This window comes from Sminthopsis crassicaudata, chromosome 2 (assembly GCF_048593235.1).
Source record: "Sminthopsis crassicaudata isolate SCR6 chromosome 2, ASM4859323v1, whole genome shotgun sequence".
NCBI lineage: Eukaryota > Metazoa > Chordata > Mammalia > Dasyuromorphia > Dasyuridae > Sminthopsis > Sminthopsis crassicaudata.
Window position 1 is genome coordinate 405,676,932 of NC_133618.1, and position 20,573 is coordinate 405,697,504.

Sequence of the window (20,573 nt, forward strand, 5' to 3'; positions counted from 1 at the left end):
TCCATCATAATTGATCATCATATAGTATTGTTGAAGTATACAACGATCTCCTGATCCTGCTCATTTCACTCAGCATCAGTTCATGTAAGTCTCTCCAGGCCTTTCTGAAATCATCCTGCTGGTCATTTCTTACAGAACAATAATATTCCATAATATTCATATACCACAATTTATTCAGCCATTCTCCAATTAATGGGCATCCACTCAGTTTCCAGTTTCTGGCCACCTAGTGTGTCTTAACCTGAATCCAGTACTTTTTCTACTATAACACACTGTAATCTTCATGGTCCTTTTAAAAAATACATGTGTATCATTATTATCATCATTTATAATAATGCTAGAATAATTATCATCTTCTGATTGAGGAATAAATCATGAATTTGCAGAAGTTATGAAATCATGAAGAATTTTTTTCTTCAACCTAAACTTGAGCATCACAAAGACTATGTTATTTTGGATAGGAAACTCCAAGGTAAGATGCATCTTCAGCTAGGCTGAACTTAACAGGAGTGGGTTTCTGGTTTATCTCATTTTTCCTTATCATCACCACACAGGATCTCTTTCAGTTGTCTTTTGCTTGATGGTTGTATAAATTCTGTTATAGGCAATTGCTTTATGGCATCTCTTTCCCAATCGAGGCATTAGACATGAGAGTAGGATGGCTGATGGGGAAAACTTACATTTGGCAAAACGCCCAAGCTAACGCTCTTTGTAGAAGTACAGATTGGAGCCAGTAAGTGAAGAGAGTATCCCATTAGCTTTAGTTCCAAAAGAAATTGATGGTGGATCATTGCACCGCCCTCCTTTTTTAGCACATCCCAACTTGAGTAAAATTGCTCCCTAGATTTTCTACATTCAAATGAAGAGACCTTCTGTAAAATAATTAGGATGCAAAACTCATCACATTTGGAAGCTCCAGTGACCAGAGGAGTGGACATATGGCTGATTGGTGTTTTGGTCCAGCCCCTGAGAATGGGCCAACTTCTATGCACAGGCTGCTATATGTCTCTGCAGCTCAAATTAAAACAAATCCAAATAGACTCATAACAGGAATACCAGATGTGCAATGAGCTCTTCAGAAGAAAAGATTATGTGAATTGCAATAATCGGTCAGAATCAATTGCTTTAAGGCTGCCTTTTGGGCTGGAAAGCATAGTATGCTTGCTCTCCAAGGGTATGGAAGTTTGAAGGAACACATTTCACTGCCATGTGTACTATAAGTAGTCAGTGTAGCATGGTGGTGAGAAGAAAAGTCTGGAAAGCTAGAGAAGACACAGAATGCAGGAATTACAGAAATGAGTTAACTGTCTCAACTCTACCACAAGTGAGTGCTATAATTGTAATCAAATGACCTAGTGCCCCAGATTCCTCAGTTTCTTTATCTATAAATGAGAGATGATTTAATGAGAGATGATTTTTGTTCCATTAGCTTTATACAATTGCTGTGAAATAATGTGACAGTCTTTTAAAATATATAAAACCCTGCATGATGTTTTCAAAAATATTTTTTGACTAGACCATGATTTCATACTGGGAACTTCCAGTGAGGAAATTCCCTCTTAAATGAGCACTTATTCTGCAACTTTATAGTCTTTAAGAGTTTCCTTAGTTAAGTTGCCAAGACCACACTTGCTAGATAGTGCAATGAAGAGAGTGGCAGGCCTGGAGTAAAAAAAAAATTATATATATATATATATATATATATATATATATATATATATATATATATATCTTTCTGAGTTCAAATTTGGCCTCAGATATTTATTAGCTGGGGAAGTCACTTAGTCCTTTCTCAGTTTCCTCATCTTCAAAATGAGCTGAAGAAGGAAATAGCAAACAAGTCTAATATGTTTGCCCAGAGAATTCCAAATAGGATCATAATGAGGCATACCTGACTAAAACAACTGAACTAGAACAAAAGGAAACAAAGCCACACAGCAAGTAAAGCATGTGTGGGATGGACTTGAACCTTGGACACTGAGAAAGGACCTCTGTGCACTGATATACTGCATTTCATACAATTACCAAGTATTACTGTCTTATTTATTGGATGGAGCTAAGCTAGTAGATAAAGCACTAGGCTTAGAATGAGAAAGACCTGAGTTCAAATGTAATCTTATATTAACTATGTGATCCTTGACTGGTTACAAAATCTGTTTCAGCTTTCTTATCTACCAAATAGGGATAGTAATAATACCCACCTCGAATGATTGTTTTGAGAATCAAATGAGATAATCATCGGAAAGTGTTTAACACAGCGCTTGATACAGAGTAAATGTCATATAAATGTTAGCTACAATAATTATTATAAGTAGTGGTAGTAGAAAGTAGTATCTTAATACAAATAAACAGGATAACAATAATATGTACTTGTCCTTTTGACTAAAGCAATAATTTTCCTATTTTCTATTTAAAATGAAATAAATTTTATTTTTGCCTTCTTAGTTTACCATTCTATTCTCATGGAGTTTATTTCTCCTTGTCAGTCATTTTGCAATTGTCACAGCTTTTCAGACACAAACTTCTTAAATTTGCTCCTTTAATATTTTTTTTTACATTCTAGATTTATTTCTTCTCCACCTTTTTATACCCACACCCATACACCCATGGTATACCATTTTATAGTTTAACCATTGAATACACGGTCATATGAATGATCCCAATTCCAGTTTAAATCATGAAAAGGAACCATTCTCAGCTAGCCATTCTACTAAGACATAATTTCTTCTTCTTTTTGTTTTTAATTTTAGATCTTAAAATTCATTCAGAAGTTTGTTATTTGCTAAAGAGTAGAACCTCTTTCCTTATCATTCAGAATTTCAAAATGTGTTATCTCTGGTTATAAACCTGGCAGCATCTTAATAATTAGAGTTTCAGTTTAGATTGTTTCCAGTGTCCAGAAGAGACCAAGGTATAAAAAGGACAAAGGCCTGGTTTCTTAGCCTGTTGTTCTTTTCAGGCAGCTATATGGTATAGTAAGTAAAGTGCCAGGGCAGATTTGGAATCAAGAAAACTCCTCTTCCTAAGATTAAATGTAACTTCAAGCAGTTACTAAATGTGTGACCCTGGGAAAGTAACTTAATCCTCCAATCGCCTCAGTTTCCTCCTCTGTAAAATGGACTGGAGAAGGAAACAGAAAGCCTCTTTAGTATTATTGCCAAGAAAACTCCAAGTGCAATCATTAAGAATCAGACATGTCTGAAAAAACAACTGAACAACTGTTCTTCCCCACCCTAATTCCCCAAATTCCAGAATTGGACAGGAATTTGGAGATGACCAGACAGTAATGATTTTAAATAGCAACTCACATAGCACCATTAGCAGGAAAAACCTAAGCAGTTGCTGGGTTAGTAATTGTTTAACCATCTGCCCTCCAAAATTAAAATCAACCTATGATATTTTCCCCATCGCTTTTTTAAGTTTATACAATCAGCAAAACAATAAATTAAGATGTGTTCTATTTGACTATTTTCAAGGTATAAATGCTCAGACTTTAAATGTCAGCTTTTGAGAGCCAGTATGAATTGCTCTAGAACAGTGTTGTTTTGGCACTGTTTGGCAAACCATGCTCCCTCTTAGAAGAAGTATAATTGTGTCTTCTTCATATTGTCTCCTATCAAATCTTACTATCTGGAAGTGATCTGACAAAATCGTTAATTTTAAGGCATAAATGACTATTAGAGCTTCATGTGTTTTCATTTGAATAAGTCTTCAAGATAGTGTCATTCAAACATAAGAGTTTAATATATTATTAAAAGAATAAGGAATATTTATCTAGGGTTTTTTCAGAATGTGGGGGGAGATTGGGCGAGGGAGAGGCATAGATCTTCCTTTAAATTGGAGAATGATCTATCTTTCCATCTGAAGACCCCGCCCTCTCTCACATATTAAATATCCTTTTTATAAATAGGTCATGGCATAAAGGCTGCTTCACAGAGAACACTGTGAATTTCAGCTCATCCCTAGTTCAGTCTAAACTTAGACTAGTAGATGTGATGGGAGGCCAGGCAGGAATTTCTGCTTGTACTAAATTTAAAAAATCTACAGACAGTAAAGCTCTTATAAACTCTTTACCAGGAAGAAAATTATATTCACCTAAATGAATGATTTTGGGGTCTTGGGGGAGAGAAGATGACATAAGTCTCTTTCAAAGTCTGATAGTATAATGTAGAGGGGAAGAGAAATCAAATTAATTAGTTTGCCTTGGCAGCAAAGGACAGGGGAGAGAAAGAGAGAGAGGGAGAGGGAGAGAGGAAGAGAGGGAGAGAGGAAGAGAGAGAGAGAGAGAGAGAGAGAGAGAGAGAGAGAGAGAGAGAGAGAGAGAGAGAGAGAGAGAGAGAGAGAGAGAGAGAGAGAGAGAGAGAGAGGGAGAGAGAGAGAGGGAGGGAGGGAGGGAGGGAGGGAGGGAGGGAGGGAGGGAGGGAGGGAGGGAGGGAGGGGGGGAGGGAGGGAGGGAGGGAGAGAGAGAGAGAGAGAGAGAGAGAGAGAGAGAGAGAGAGAGAGAGAGAGAGAGAGAGAGAGAGAGAGAGAAAGAGAGAAAGAGAGAAAGAGAGAAAGAAAGAAAGAAAGAAAGAAAGAAAGAAAGAAAGAAAGAAAGAAAGAAAGAAAGAAAGAAAGAAAGAAAGAAAGAAAGAAAGAAAGAAAGAAAGAAAGAAAGAAAGAAAGAAAGAAAGAGAAAGAAAAAGAAAGAAAGAAAGAAAGGCAATATTAGAAGAATCTAGTTCAAATTCTGGCTTAACAATTTACTATTTGTGTGATCAGCAGTCTCTTACTGAAATGGGACCAGGCAGCATGCCATGCCTTAATCAAAGAAGTCCCTCAAAAGGAATATTAGATGTGCAAATTTAGCGATATCTCTACTCCCAAACGTTCATATGGACGATTTGTGCCTGATCTATGGTAGAACATTCTAAGCTCGTATTGGTCCGGACAACCAGGTAGACACACTGTACCCTGACTCCAAAATAGTGACTTCATGTTGGTCCTCTGAGAATCAACAACTAATCCAACTAGACTCAAACTTTATAGCTCTTGTTTTCCAAAGCAGTAAAATAGGGATTTGGATTTGAAATTTCCCACGGTCCTTTCTAGTTCTAAATCCTACTGTATTTTCCTTAACATTTTAAATGTTAAGATCTTTTCCAAAATTAAATATTAGTGAGGGTCACTGAATAATAACATAAACATATTAAGAGCCTCCTATATATAAAATATTTAAAGATACACCAATCATTCATTTATTATTCAAATATCCAAATCAAAATGTGGTGATACTATGACTCTGAGTTTCCTTCAATATTACAAATTGCTACCCATCCACACCTGACTATTCTGCTGTCCCTTGTCCATCTACTTTCTACCAAATGTCCATTACACCAGGTCACTTACTGTCATTTGACATTGTGAGAATCCTGGAGGAGCATCCTGTCTGACCACCTAGCATTCCTGGCTTTTGCCTCAGGACCAGAACATCTCTTTCCTTGAGGAACCTCTACTTCATGGCAAACATGAAACATTCATTCATTAACTAAGAAAGGCATGTGAGACTTACTTACTAGATGTCTAACACAGCATTTTGAGCTCCTTCTAAGATCATAAATTAATGTCTTATTTGATATGGAAGGCACTCTAGGTTTGAGGGAACTTTGTCAGGAGCTCCAGATATCTAGAAATGCTGCCCAACTAACATTTCATGTAAGGAATAAGTGGCTTACTATGTGTCCATCACCATTTGCCCAACTTATCCTATCAAACCTCATCACTGATCTGGGAGAGCTTATCATAAAAGGGATCATCATCAGATGTGACTCTCCAAATCCCTCTATAGAGGAGAGAAGGAAGAAGTACTCTCACTAATGACATTCTTCTCACAGAAATATCTTAAGAAATAGCCTCTAATAAATTGTATATGTGTATGACCTTAAGAGATTTAAAATCAAGTGTAAAACAAGAGAAATCCACAAAAATTGTGACAACATAATATATTGACTCCAATAACTCTAAAACTATATTTTCAGAATTATTTATATGTATCTTTTACATACATAGCACTCCAGTCAATTTGGGACCATTCTCTATTCTCTCAATATTTTGCACCTCTCTGATTTTGTTAACAAGTATAAACAAAATAAAAATAAAATATCATTCCATAATATTTTCTTTCTTTTATTTGTCTGCTGTATTCCCTCTCATTCTTTAAAACCTGAGTCTGATATAAATTTTTCTGCTATTTCCTAGTTGCTTCCCCTGGAGTTTTGCATAGCATTTGAAATTTTCTAAGGCTCTTGACAAACTGGAGAGACTACAAAAGGAAAATGAGTAGGGCAATGAAAAGCCTCAAGATCATAATATCTGAGAACGTGTTAAAGAAACTGAAGTGTTTATTTCAAAGAAGGTGAGGATTAGCCAAATGATAGTTGTCTTTAAATATTTGAAGGGCTGCCCTATATTGAAGGGAGATAGTTATTACCAGAAAGGTAATAGATAGAAACTTCTAAGAGTGGATTAGGCTTGATTAAAATAATTCCTAACAATTAGAACTATTGAAAAGTTGAAGTGGTTTCCCAGGGAGGTACTGGGCAGCTAGATGATCCAGTGGATTGCAGGACCTTAGTCCTGCAATGAAGGAAACCTATGTTCAAATGTAGCCTCAGACTCTCTCTCTGTCTCTCTGTCTTTCTCTCTCTGTCTCTCTCTGTCTCTCTCTCAATTTCAGTTGCTTTTTCCCCAATTGCATACAAAGATAGTTTTCAACATTCATTTTTCTAAGACTTTGTACTCTAATTTTTTCTTCCTGTATTTCTTACCTTCTTCCTCCCCAAGAAAAGCAAGTTAATATAGGATATAAACATACATTCACTTTAAATATATTTCCATAGTCATGTTGTGAAAGAAAAATCAGAACAAAAGGGAAAAACCATGAGAAAAAAACAATCAAAAAAGATGAAAACAGTAAGCTTTGATGTGCATTCAATATCCACAGTTCTCTCTCTGGATGCAGTTGACATTTTCTATTCCAAATCTATTGAAATTGTCTTGGATTATTATATTGCTCAGAAGAGCTAAGTCTACCACAGTGGATCATCACATAAACTTGCTCTTACTGTTTACAGTAAGTACTCACTTTACTCAACATGCATTCATGTTAATCTTTCCAAACTTTTCTGAAATCAGCCTGCTATATATTTCTTAGGGAAAAATAGTCCATTACTTTCATATGCCATAATTTATTCAATTATTCTTCAATTGATAGGTATCCATTCATTTTCCAATTCCTTGCCACCAAAAACCGAAAAAAAGAGCTGCTACAAACATTTTTACACATGTGGCTCCCTTCTGCTGTTTTATGATCTCTTTGGAATACAGACCCAGTTGTGACACTGCTGGATCAAAGGGTATGCACAATGTATAGTCCTTTGAGCACAGTTCCAAATTACTTCCCAAATGACTTAATCCGTTCACAACTCTACCAATGATACATTATTGTTACATTTTTCCTACCTTCATCATTATCTTTTCCTGTCATTTCAGCCAATCAAATAGGTGTGAGGGGATTTTTAATCTGACTTTCTCCAATCAATAGTGATTTAAAGTATTTTTTGCATATAACCATAGATCAGCCTCAGATTCTTCTTAGCTGCATGATATTGGGCAAGTCACTTAACCACTGTCTCAATTTCCTCAGTAATAAAAAGGAAATCTACTTATATCACCTATCTCATAAGATTCTTGTGAGGATCAAATGAAGTAATATCTATAAAGTGTTTAGGATAATAGCTGACACAGACTAGGCGCTTAAAATATGCTTGTTTCTTCCTTCCCTTCCTTCCTTCCTCCTTTTCTTTTTTCCTTACTTTTTCTTCCTTCCTTTCTTCCTCCCTCCCTCCCTTCCTTCCTTCCCTCTGTCCTTTCTTCCTTTCCACCCCTTGGTACAAGAAGAGACAAAATGAATTGTTTGGGCTTGTAAGATGTATTTATACTGCAACATCTTCTTTATCAAGGGAGGAACAAAAGCATTAACTGAATTCATTTTTCTTCCAAGCCATTAGGAAGCAATTCAAAGATTGGAGACAGAAAGAAATTCTGACAACATGGAAACTCCTGTCACAGCACATTGTCAACTTCCTGAAAGCCAGTATGATTTCTCTCCCTTGGAATCAATAGAGTAGTCTTCCCACCATCGGGTTTCTTTAATCAAGTGTTGGAATAACTCAGCTGATAGAATCCTGTATATTTGACTTCTTAAGCTAAATTTATTTTGATTCTGACCTTCACAAGGGGAAAAAGAATATTTAGAACACCTTATGGCACAGATAAAGAATTGTTCTGGGTGCTTGATATTTGGGACAGTTTTGGGACTCTGCTTAAAAATGGAAAAAAAAAAAAGCCATTGGTTATAAGTGAAGACATGTCACTTGGATGTTCTCTTGGGATCCAGGGAGGAGAAAGAGGAAAAGCAATGGAAAAAAGCAAAACTTTAAAAGGGAAAAAAGGTGTACTTAAAATTAACTGGGGGGGGCAGCTAGATGGCGCAGTGGATAGAGCACCAGCCCTGAATTCAGGAGGACCAGAGTTCAAATCTGGTCTCAGACACTTAACACTTCCTAGCTGTGTGACCCTGGGCAAGTCACTTAACCCCAGCCTGGGGGGGAGGGGGGAAATTAACTGGATATTGGATTTACTATAGTATAACTATTGTGATCTCCTTATTGAGGATTAATAAAACAGGAAACTCAGAGCCTCTTTTCTCAAGGGAATTGAGAATATAGCTAATTCTAGAATTTGATCTCATTTGATCTCTAGAGATATGAAGAAATTGTGTCAGAATAGAATATTTTATGGAGTCAGGAATACTTGAGTGCAATACTGATTTTCACTCTGTGTATTTTCAGCAATACTTAACCTCTCTGAATCTTAGTTTCCTCATCTATAAAATGATGATTATAATATCTAAAGTACCTACTACCCTAGGATTATTGTCTTATTTGACATAATGCTAAGAAAAACATTTTAAAAACTGAGGCCTAGGTGCCATATAAATGTCACTTGTTATTATGAAGATATAGTAAGATTAATTGTTCTATTTGGGCTAGTTACAAATGAAATGCTATTAAAAATAAGTCTCAAGGTCACTCTTATGCAGTAATTGTTTAGTTTTATTTTTTGTACATGTTCACAATAGAAATATTGGATGATATTGTATTACCATAATTCTTCTCATTTTTTAAATTAAATGCTTTTGGTCTTTCTCTCCAGCAGCTGAAAAAGAAAAAAAAAAAGAAAATTAAAACCGTGTAACAATTATGCAGTCCATAAAAATAACTTCTCATATTAGTCATGAATATTTTATTCTTTATCTTGGTCTATCACTTCTCTATAGGAGGTAATACCATTGTCCTTCATCATCCATCTTCTAGAATGGTTGTTGATTAGAGCTCCTAAGTCTTTCAGAGGTATTCATTTTGACATTGTTGTTATTATTGAAAACATTTAGCCTCCTGCTTTTGCTCACTTTATTTTGTATCAGTTCATGAATCTTCCCTTGTTTCACTGAAATTGTCCCTTTTATAATTTCTTATGCCATAATGTATTATTCTCATATACCATAATTTGTATAGCCATTCCCTAACTGATAGGCATCCCCTCCTATTCCCACCCCCAGTTTCTACACCAATGTTACCACAAAGAAAATTGTTATAAATATTTATCCATATAGTCCCTTTCCATCTTTCTTTGATTCCTTTTAATCATCTGCCTAGTGGTGGTATAATTGCATTATTTTTTTTAATTCCCATGATTTTGACTGTCCTCATTTAGATATCTCTTCCACAATTAGCAACTGAGATGTAGCTTTTCCTTTAATCTGTTGTCTATGACTGTGGTTTCATGCACTTGGAGTCAGAGGATGTGAATTATACCATGGCTTGCCATAGTTTAACCATTTCTTTGACCTTGATTAAGTAACTTGTGCTTAAATATAATTTTCTTATCCTTCAAATAGGACTAATACCAGTTGGCATGACTATCTCAAAAAGCTGCTTGAGGGTCAAATGAGATTTCTTTATTAATTTTTTTGGTATGGAAAATTACAGATTCAGAACCTTTATTTACCAAAGCTCTGCAACTTAGAGAATTTCCTGAGACATTAAGAAGTTAAGTGACTTACCTGCAGTTATATATCCAGTGAAAGGTAAAAGTAGGACCTTGACTCAAGGTCAAATAAAATAAATAGAGGTGAAGAGGCTCAAGAAAATTTAAAATCACTCCAGAAAAAGAATTATCCCAACAAAATCACCTGCTGCTGTCAGGGTCACAAAATACTTTCATCCCTATAACCTAAGAGACACATCTTTATGAGCATTATTACTCCCCTTTTCATAGGTTAGGTTACTCAGGCTTGGAGATGATAAATCAAGCAGTTAATCAACAAATATGTAATAAATGTTAGGCTCTGAGTCAAACCCTGGGAATACAAATAAGGCAAAAACAGGATCCTTGACTTCAAGGACCTCACACACTCTACTGGGAAAGATAATATATTAATAGCTATGAGAAAGACAGAGACTGAGAGACAAAGACAAAGAGACAGAGATACAAAGAGAGAAAGAGACAGAGAGACATAAAGACAGAGAAAGAGATACAAGCAAGAGAAAAAGATGCACAAAGGTTTATCTTGATCTATTGATCAATAAATATATTTGCTAATATCTATCTACATTGATCTATCTACATATGTTACTATATAAAAACTCTATTATATACAGATATCTATGGGTAGAGATAGAGATAGTAAGATAAAAATTTAGATATGCCCATATTAAATATAGATATCTCCAGAGGAAAAAATATGTTCATCTATCTTTATATCTCTGTCTCTATTCATCTATATTTCTATCAATATTTCTATCTCTTCATATGATCTATATCTATTTGTATCTGTAGATACATCTATGCATATTTCTATCTCTGTCTTTATATTTCTGTTTATAAATTTGTATCTATCTACAGATATATATATATACATTTATATCTATCTAGTTATTTAATTTATTATTAAATTTATTTAATATAGACATATTTATACCTATATTATCTATATCACCTACGTCTGTATTTATGTCTATCTATAGATAGATCTCTATAAATTTATCTAAATCTACATACATATATATGTGTGTGTGTATGTGTGTGTGTGTGTGTGTGTATGTATACACATGGGTAGATAGGCACAGTGGATAGATTGCTGGGCCTGAAATGAGAAAGACTCATCTCATGGAGTTCAATTCTGGCCTCAGACATTTATAGCTGTGTGATCATGGGTAAGTCATTAATCCCATTTGCCTCAGTTTTCTCATAATATAAAATGCAAATATGATAATCAAACTAGAGTTTTCATTACATCATATTAAATTGATCTGAATCCTCCTGTACCATTTCTAGAATATCAAATAGTGAAGACCCCTGCCAGGTTTAGAGTCCATTTTTTTATGAAGCATGCTACCTAGTCTATTTCCTTCTATCACAATATAGGCTGCCATTATTAATGCTGGTCTGGCTCTCGGATAAGTGGTATTACTACTGCCCCTTTCCTCTGGCTCTGTCATATTTTATACTGTGCCTGAGATATTGCTGATTGTTGGCTGCTAACGGGTATAAAAATAGCCCACTTGTTGTAAGGAGGATATTAAGATTCACAGCGTGGAGGAGAGGGCACTCCTGCTTTCTGGACTGGTCTGTTAACCTTTGGAGGTTTTGCTGGAGAGTTTCAGCCATAGCATAATAAAACTGGGTGAGTAAAAGGCTGCTAGAGAAGAGCATTTATTGTCAAATTAGAAATTTGCTAAACCATGGAGGAGAAAGTGAGGTGTTCTGGTGGGGAGGGAAATCTCATTTTACTTTATGTCTTCCTTCTTCCCCCTTCATAGAAAGGTCCATGGGCTTACTTTAGAAGCCTGTACAAGAAACTAAGAGGTTTGCTGTTTCCTTTGGAGTAAAGAAACTACTTTGACCTAATTCCAGTTGAATCAGGAGAGCTTAAGGCAGCTTGGCCATGTGAGGAGGTTGGAGATTTCAATGTTGAGAAATACTTAAGGGAAAAATCACTACTTGGGGGCGAGTGAGTGAATGGGTGGCTTCTGTCTTGGTGCCATGGTTCAGGATACAGTGTCAGCCCCTGGCTTTTACAGACAGGCCCAAATAGCACTCAACCTCTGCCCCTTTACAGTTCTAGGCAGCTATTAGAGACTTCACAGAATCGCTGCCACAGAGAGCAGCTTCTTCCTAGTACTTAATAACATTTTAAAAATTACCTCCCCTTTACAACATGGACCCAATGTACCTCTCTAATTTTTCTCCCACTGCTCTGCTCCCGGCCTCGTTATTGACGTCTTTTTGGCATTTGAGGAAATGATTTCCTGCGACACAGAATGAGTTGCCATTTGGAAGCCCCGAGCAGCCAGCTTCTCTGCATTGGAAGTCAAGGGAAGTTTGCTGACCCCCAGCTGAGCAATGCAGCTGAAGAGGCTGAGCATTTCTGGGGGATTACTGCCTGCTATGCACTGTGTCGAGGAGTACACAGCATGCTAAGTGTCTTTAAACTGTCAGAAAATTGCAATAACAATCCCAGAAATATAGAACCTGGGGGTTCAAAATGCTGTGGAATAGAATTTGTAATACGAATAAAAAGATGTATTCTTGGAATTGTCAACGTGTGTGTGAGTGTGAGTGTGTGTGTGTGTGGGTGTGTGTGTGGGTGTGTGTGTGAGAGAGAGAGAGAGAGAGAGAGAGAGAGAGAGAGAGAGAGAGAGAGAGAGAGAGAGACAGAGACAGAGAGAGAGACAGACAGAGAGAGAGAGAGACAGAGAGACAGAGAGAGAAAGAGACAGAGAGAGACAGAGATAGAAAGAGGCAGAGAGAGAGAGAGAGAGAGAGAGAGAGAGAGAGAGAGAGAGAGAGAGAGAGAGAGAGAGAGAGAGAGAGAGATCACATGGGATTTATAGGAGAGTAGGAAGAAGTGAAGAATTATACATATTTCTATAAGCAGTCTTAACTAAGTTTGTGATGGTGAGGACTAGCTTTGTAATTAGAAGATCTGATAATTGTCACTTCCTGCTGTATGACCTTGAGAAAATTTATTAACATCTCAATCTCAATTTTCTCAAGTAATCGGGAATGGTTCTAATATTTGCAATATCTACTATACCAGGTCATCCTACAGTGGTGCCTTGGACTCAGATTCAGGAGACACTAGTGGGTTTGATATCATCATGAGCAAGTCGTATAACTTCAATTTTTTTCATCTATAAAATGAGACAAATAACACATGGCTTCTCTTATAGTTGTTATCAGTCAACCAAGGATTTATTAAGTGCCTAATATGAACCTCTCTTCCTGCTTGTACCTACCATGGGCTTCCCATTGTATTTGAGTTATTTGTAATCTATATTCTTCTAAAAACATTGGTGATTCTGAATTTGTAGCTACATATAATCACTAGGAAACTATTGATAGGAAAGAATGTATAACTAAGTCTTTATAAAGAAGGGACATATTTCCCAGAAAAGCAAAAATATCATCATATAAAGAGCAAATGCCAATTCAACACTGGAAATTCACAGAGTCAAAATATTTTAGATCTGAAAAGACCCATTATGAGCTACTTTATTCATTCCACTAATTTCAGAGATAAAAAAGTTAAGGGACAGACCATTGTCCCACAGTCAGAGAATGATGGTGAAGTGCCTAAAACTTAATTCTCCTATTTTCAAATCTGACTCTTTATATATATATATATATATATATATATATATATATATATATATATATATATATATACACATATATGTAATTATAACTGTCCCCCATTAGAATGTGAATTCTTTGGGACAGGGATAATGTTTTTTTAAGTTAAACTTCATTTTATTTTTCAATTGAAAGGTATTTATTTTCTTTCCATCCCCCCCTATTTTCCTAATGGGAGGGAAGACAGCCAGAAGAGGAAGAGAAAATTCCTGCAATAAATAAATTAGTTAAGCAAAACAGATTTCTATATTGATCATACATTTGATCAAATAAAGTCAATAAGAATTGTTAGGGGGCTTACTATGTGCTAGGCCCCATGCAAAGCTCTTGGAATCCAATAAAAGCCTCTCAAGGCAATTATACCTAATAGAAGAGACAACATATAAATACTATCGACAAACAATATTTATAATACATAAATTAGAGATAATCTCAGAAGCAAGGTATTAAGATTGAGAGTAATCTTCTGCATTCCAATACCCCCCCACCCAAAAAAAAAAAAAAAAAGATTTCTCATGGAAGGTAGGATTGTAGCTGAGCCTTGAAGAAAGCCAGAGAAGTTAGGAAGTACTCAAGAGGATTCTTGGATGGGGGTAGTCTATTTTTGATCTCACAGACAACAGGATCCCATTGAAATTTATTGAATAAGGACATGATATGAGCATACTTGGTCTTTGTGAAGATCAACTTGCCAAGTGGAGGATGAATCCAGTGGAATGAGGCATGAGGAAGGGAGATCAATCCAGAAGACTATTACAAATAATCTAAGTATGAGATATTTAAAGGCACTTAGCTGGTAGAAGTGTTAGAGAACAGCAAGGGAGGAGGGGGCATAAAAGAGATATTACAAAGAAAGAAATGACAAAGTATTTTCTACATGGAAAAACATTAAAGCATCTGACTATTATTCTATATGGCATCAGAGTTCTAAAAGGAATCTTAGCTCAACTAGGTGAACTCCTTTTTTTGGATTTATATAAAGTATAATATCAATTTGTTATGCTATTAATAAATCATAAAATAAAGGAGCCATGAACTTTAACATGAAATCATTTCAGATTTTGTATACATTGTAAATGCTCATTCAATTTCCTATGTAATGTTCTTGTCCCTGTTTCAGTGATCTGCATATCCTACCTCATGTTCCCTTTTTATTGTCAGAGAGAAAGGAGGGCACCATAATTTTTTTGGAATGCATAATTTATTTATAGTATAAGCCACAATTTTAGTGAAAACAGTCAGTTATCTCTACCCCTATGTTTTACTTTTGTCTGTTTTAAATCAAGGTAAAACAACAAAAATTTTCTGTATCTATGCAAGGCAGCTAGTTAGCACAGTGAATACAGTGCTGGATATGAAATCAGAAAGACTAATTTCTCTGAGTTCAAATGTAACCTCAGACACTCACTATGTGATTCTAAACAAGCCACTTCCCCTAGTTTGCTCAGTTTCCTCATTTATGGCAATAAGAAGACATTTCTAGTGGAAACAAAGCATATATGATTTACCATATCTGTTCATGAAAAAAAAAATGTGCAACCAGACTTGTGAGATTTTTCACTGGCACCTTTAAAACTTCCACCTACAAAATCAAGCATGAAGTTGCCATTTAGTTCAAAAATTCCTTGTGAACCCTGGGGACCTGATGATTTCAAAATTTCATCTGTCTTGTGTTGTATTGACATTTGCTTATAAGTGCCTTTTCCATTTCCTGGTCTCCATTTGAAGTTTGTTCATTCTAATGGGGAGTTGGATTTTAGAAAACATTCTCTCTCTTTGGGTTCTGCAATTACATACAGACAAAATAAAAAAAAAAAATGAGATTGTTTGAATGCCCCACTGAATATTTCCACTTGGATGCTATTTTCCTTGTTGGGGGCTGAGCATACCCTAGCGTGTTGTTTTTTAAATCAATGATAGATTTACACAGTTAGTACAAGCACCAGCAGCCTTTGGTTCAGGGTACACTTGAGCATTGGGAAAAGGAAATTAAGTGCACTATTCCTGTTAGCAACATTGAAGCCCAACCCTGTGCTTGTTATGCTGAAAATTTGCTCAGTCAGGCAGATTGGTTTCCCCACTGCATTGTATTAATAAGAATCAAATATCATTATCAGTCTAAATCCACAGAGCAAGGAAGCTCAATTAGGAAGGTGCACTGAAAGTGAGAAGCCTTAAAGAAAGCTCTAGTAATTTGCTAAGAAGTAAAAGTTAAACAATTTAACTGAGATCCGGAATGCAGTCTTAAATGACTATTTTAGCATAACTTTAAGTGACCCATCAATTAGTACAGATGGAAGACTGCTTAGGGACTGGGATTGGTCTAGAGAGATTAAGCACCTTTCAGCTCTCAGATTCAGTGATTGTCTTGCTGTAGGGTTTGCCTGTGGAGGTTTAGTATATGAAATAACTTCTTACCTTTTTTTGGTCTTGACCTCTCCTTTATATCACATCCCCCATTTTCCTCATAAATTGCCTTTGCACTTTCCTTTTTTGCATAATAAGCTCTTTGAGGTGAGAGGCTTGCTTGTTCATCTGTACTTCTTCCTCAAAGAGATGAATGTCTTCCCTTTGAAGGTCCCTAATCAATGGTTCTTGGACTTAATGGAAGCAGAGGAGGATGCAATGTTTTCCTCAATCTATTCTGATATTTTGAATCATCTCTAAATTCTTTCTTGGCTTAATTTCTCTATTTCTAAAGCCAACCTCTTTTCAGAAGAAAGCTAAGGAATACATAAGACATATTTTTAAGCTTTAAAAGTATGAAACTTGAGTACCACTGTTGTTAAATTAAGTACTAAGTTTCCCAATGTAATAAGAAAACACTGTAACAGGTTTAGGAAAATTGTTTTCATGTATACTTGTGTATCTGTGCTATTCTATTTAAACCATAATAAATAGCTTAAGAAACAGTATTATGAAAGGGATAAAGGGCTGGCCTTGGAACCAAGAAGACCTGGATTTAAGTCCTCTTTCTCACACATATTCATTGCATAAACCTAGGCAGTCTTTCAATGTTCCTGGTCAGCTATCACAGACTATAAGATAGACAATAATTACCTATCTGTTTCAATAAAGGGTGTGTCCACTTTGGGGAGTTTCTCACACCATTGAAATCACATACTCAGATCAAAAAGTTTTTTGAGTCAAGTAAGGAATAAGTTACAGAGTGTGTGCTTTTTCATACCTAACAGCGTACTAGGAGCCCAGATGTGAAGCAAAAGATGCATATGATAAACTCTGTCTTCAAGAAATTCATTTAAGACTCCTCAAGGATCTTATGATATGGATAAAAAGATAGGAGATGCACATAAAATTATTAGAGACAAGAAACATTTTATGATTAAATGTTAAATAATTTAATTCAGATAATAAGTAGTGTAGGAATTAAGAAAATGAAAAGACAAATATGAGCAAGAGTAGTCTGGTAAGAAGCAGAAATTCTTAATTTGGAGCCCATGACTTGAGATTTATATATATATAAATATGTAAGTGTGTGTGTGTGTGTTCAAATACATTATATATACTTGTATATAAACATATATATGTGTACTTGTTTTAAGCATATACCTACATACACACCCCCCACACACACACACACACACATGAACAAAGAACAGAAAGCATCACAGATGGTAGAAAATGATTGATTGCAGAGTAGCATAGATGATGGAAAACAACATGATTGGATGGAAGATTGGAATGCAAGGCTAGCAACCACTCCTCCTTCCATCTTGTTGCTATGGAAAACTCATTGATGGTGTCTACCTGAATGACTAGTTTTTACAATGATAACAGACCAGACTTTCTAGAAGGATAGCAGCCTTGCAGAGATAACAGACTTTCTTGCATCCATCTGCATCTTGCAAGGCTTGTTAGTGAGATAACAGATCTCTCTTAATTGTACATGGGCACGCAAGGCTTGTTAGTAAGATAACTTATTTCTTTGAGCTAAGGTGATTTATTGACCAGTTGAATTTTAAACCAACTCAGACAGGAAAATCTAAACTTCTGGACTCATGAACTTCTGAAGTAAGATCAGACAAAGAAATATTTCTCAGGAAGTCAGTAAAATAATAGAGTCAATTATAGAATGATATCAAATAGAAAATTAATATTTGATTTTCTCAAGTGCTATGTAAAAATTAGCTATTGTTATGGAATGAATTTAAACATTTCTGCTATCTTTTTCTTCAAATTCTACTAAGGAAATGAAACTAGCTTAAAGTAATGAAGTTGTCCATATGTGAATACCTGACCATTTGAAGATAGGCCAGATGGGCTTTGGACAAATATGAAGAATTTTTTATTGGTATTTAAAACCAACAAAATATCAATAATGTTTTGAAGAGAGATGAATGTAACAGACTTTTGAAATATTTTCTTTAAAATAGAACTACTATTCATTACCCTCATACTTTTTATTTCCATGGTAAAAATATCCAAGAAGCCTCAAGTTTTATGGTGGAAGAAAAGTAGCAAGTAAAGCAGCAGATTTATTTGAATAATGCCTGTATGACCAGGGGAAAAACACATTGCTAAAATTCCACTATACTATTCACAGTCAAAGTCAGACAGTATTCCTCTCTCTAACAGTTTGAACAAGGTATATATAATAAGAGAAAATAGCTACTATAAGACATCAGTGTCAGAGATTAGAGAGGACCCCGAACTCTATGGCTAACCATTTCTAATCCAGGGGTTTTTCTACATGTTTTTGAAACATATTTTTAGCACAAAGTATAGTCTTCTTATACCTTACTCTCCCCATCCATGTCCATCCTATCTATAATCATTGGATTTCATTCTTGTTTCTCTCCTTTTCTCTTTTTCTGTTTGCATGATATGACAGAAATAGCATTGGAGTCAGATTCTGGATTCAAATCCCTAGATCTGGTTCAAATTTCTGTCCTACTATTTGTGTGATGTTAGTCAAATGACTTAAATGAGCCTTGATTTTGCCATCTGTAAAGTGAGGGGATTAGACTAGATGACCTCATATGTCCCTATCAATTATACAGCTATTTTCTTATGCTTCTACTCTTTTCAATCTTCATAAAGATTTCCCATAAAGAAATCCTAGTCCCTCTTCCCAACATATCTTTAGTCTTTTTCAGTTTTTGTTTTTCTGTAATTTTTCCAATTTGCTCTACATCTTCCTTGAGCTATAACAATGAAAACTACAGATTATATTCTGTGATGATTAAAAAAAAAGTTAAGATTGCCATATTACAGTAAATACTCAAACAAATTGGTAGGGAAACTACTATCTGGTTCAATCTGTTTCTAAGCAAAAATCTCCCCTAAAACATTCCTGAAAAGTTAGTAAGAGTTATTAATAAAAAATTAGAAGGGACCCCAAAGGCAACCTAATCCAACACACTCATTTTTCAGCTAAGGAAACTGAGGCTCAGAACATTTCTTTCCCCAGGATACACAGGTTAGATTCAATCAGCCTCTGCTTGTACACTTTGTGATAGGAAATTCACTATCCCCCTGGCATTGATGAAAAGAGCACTGACTGGACTCATAAAACTAGATTTAAATTTTGTCTCATATAACCAGAGTGACCTTGGGCAAACCACTCCATGGAACTGTTTTCTTAATTGTGAAATAAAAGGGTTAGAGTTTATTGTCTTTTCCATCTCTAGCTCTGTAATCTGAAGTAGCCATTCCACTTTTAGGCAGCTCTAATTGTTAAGTTCTGCTTATATCAAGCCTAAATCTGACTGGTATCTATGATGAAACAACAATACAGCAGATATGCATTGTTTTTTAGTCATTTCAGTAGTGTTCAACTCTTTGTGATCCTTTTTGATAGTTTTCTTGGCATTAACCTAGAGTAGTTTGCCATTTCCTTCTACAGATCACTTTACAGATAAGGAAATGGGAGGTTTATAGGATTTAGTGACTTGTTCAGGGTAATAAAGCCAGTAAGTGTATGAGGCCAGATTTGAATTCTACTCTTCTTAATTGTACAACTGGTCCTCCATCCTTTATAGCTCTATTTCATAAACTATTTTACAAACTCCATATGGAATCTCTTAACTGAATGTGGGAGTCACAAAATTATGATTTCTTATCAGTAAATGTTTGATTAATATACTTATTTTATATACGTATATATATATGTATATATATATATATATTTGGGATCAAATAAAAATTTCTCAGATTAAAAGCAGTCATGTGTTGAAAAGGTTTAAGAAGTCCTGTACTATACAGCCTAGTTGCTCTTATTTTATTAATTAACAAGCATTTATTAAGTAAGCAATAGGTTAATCCCTGGATTTACAAAGACATAAACAAGATAATCTCTTCACTCAATGAATATATATATTGTATTGGGAATACAACATGCACAAAAATATATATGTACAAAATATATGCAAAGTAAAATAGTCAATAAGCATAATTTAGTACTTACTATGTACCAGGTTATTATCATATAGAAAACAAAACAATTATTATCTTCTTCCATACCCCAATTGTGAATATAGACAGAGGTCACTAATGGAATGCTACTTGGGATCTCTCCTTTCTTTGTATAATTCAATATTTTTGTCAATACTTTGGATGAAGACATTCCTATTAAATTTATAGTTAACAATGTTGGGATGGACACTTGACATGTTGGATAAGCACTAAGAATGCAAATATAAGTAAAAACAAAAACAGTTCCTGCCTCAAGGAATTTACAATCTAATGGGGTGGAAGAGTCAGTATATAAAAGGAAACTTTAAAGTGAGAGTTGGTTAAGGGAAAAGGAAAAT

At 35.2% G+C, this 20,573-nt stretch overlaps 1 protein-coding gene across 6 annotated transcripts in view; it reads left to right on the top strand.

Moving 5' to 3' along the window:
• Positions 1–20,573, top strand: part of SGCD (sarcoglycan delta) — a 1,341,685-nt gene that overhangs the window by 796,938 nt on the left and 524,174 nt on the right. Inside the window, exon 1 of one of the 6 annotated variants that reach the window (XM_074291905.1) lies at positions 11,313–11,788. The exons of the other annotated variants lie outside the window; for them this stretch is intronic. The gene's annotated coding sequence lies outside the window, so the exon portion shown is untranslated. Of the gene's footprint in view, positions 1–11,312; positions 11,789–20,573 lie in introns of those variants that run through there. 6 annotated transcript variants of the gene reach the window in all.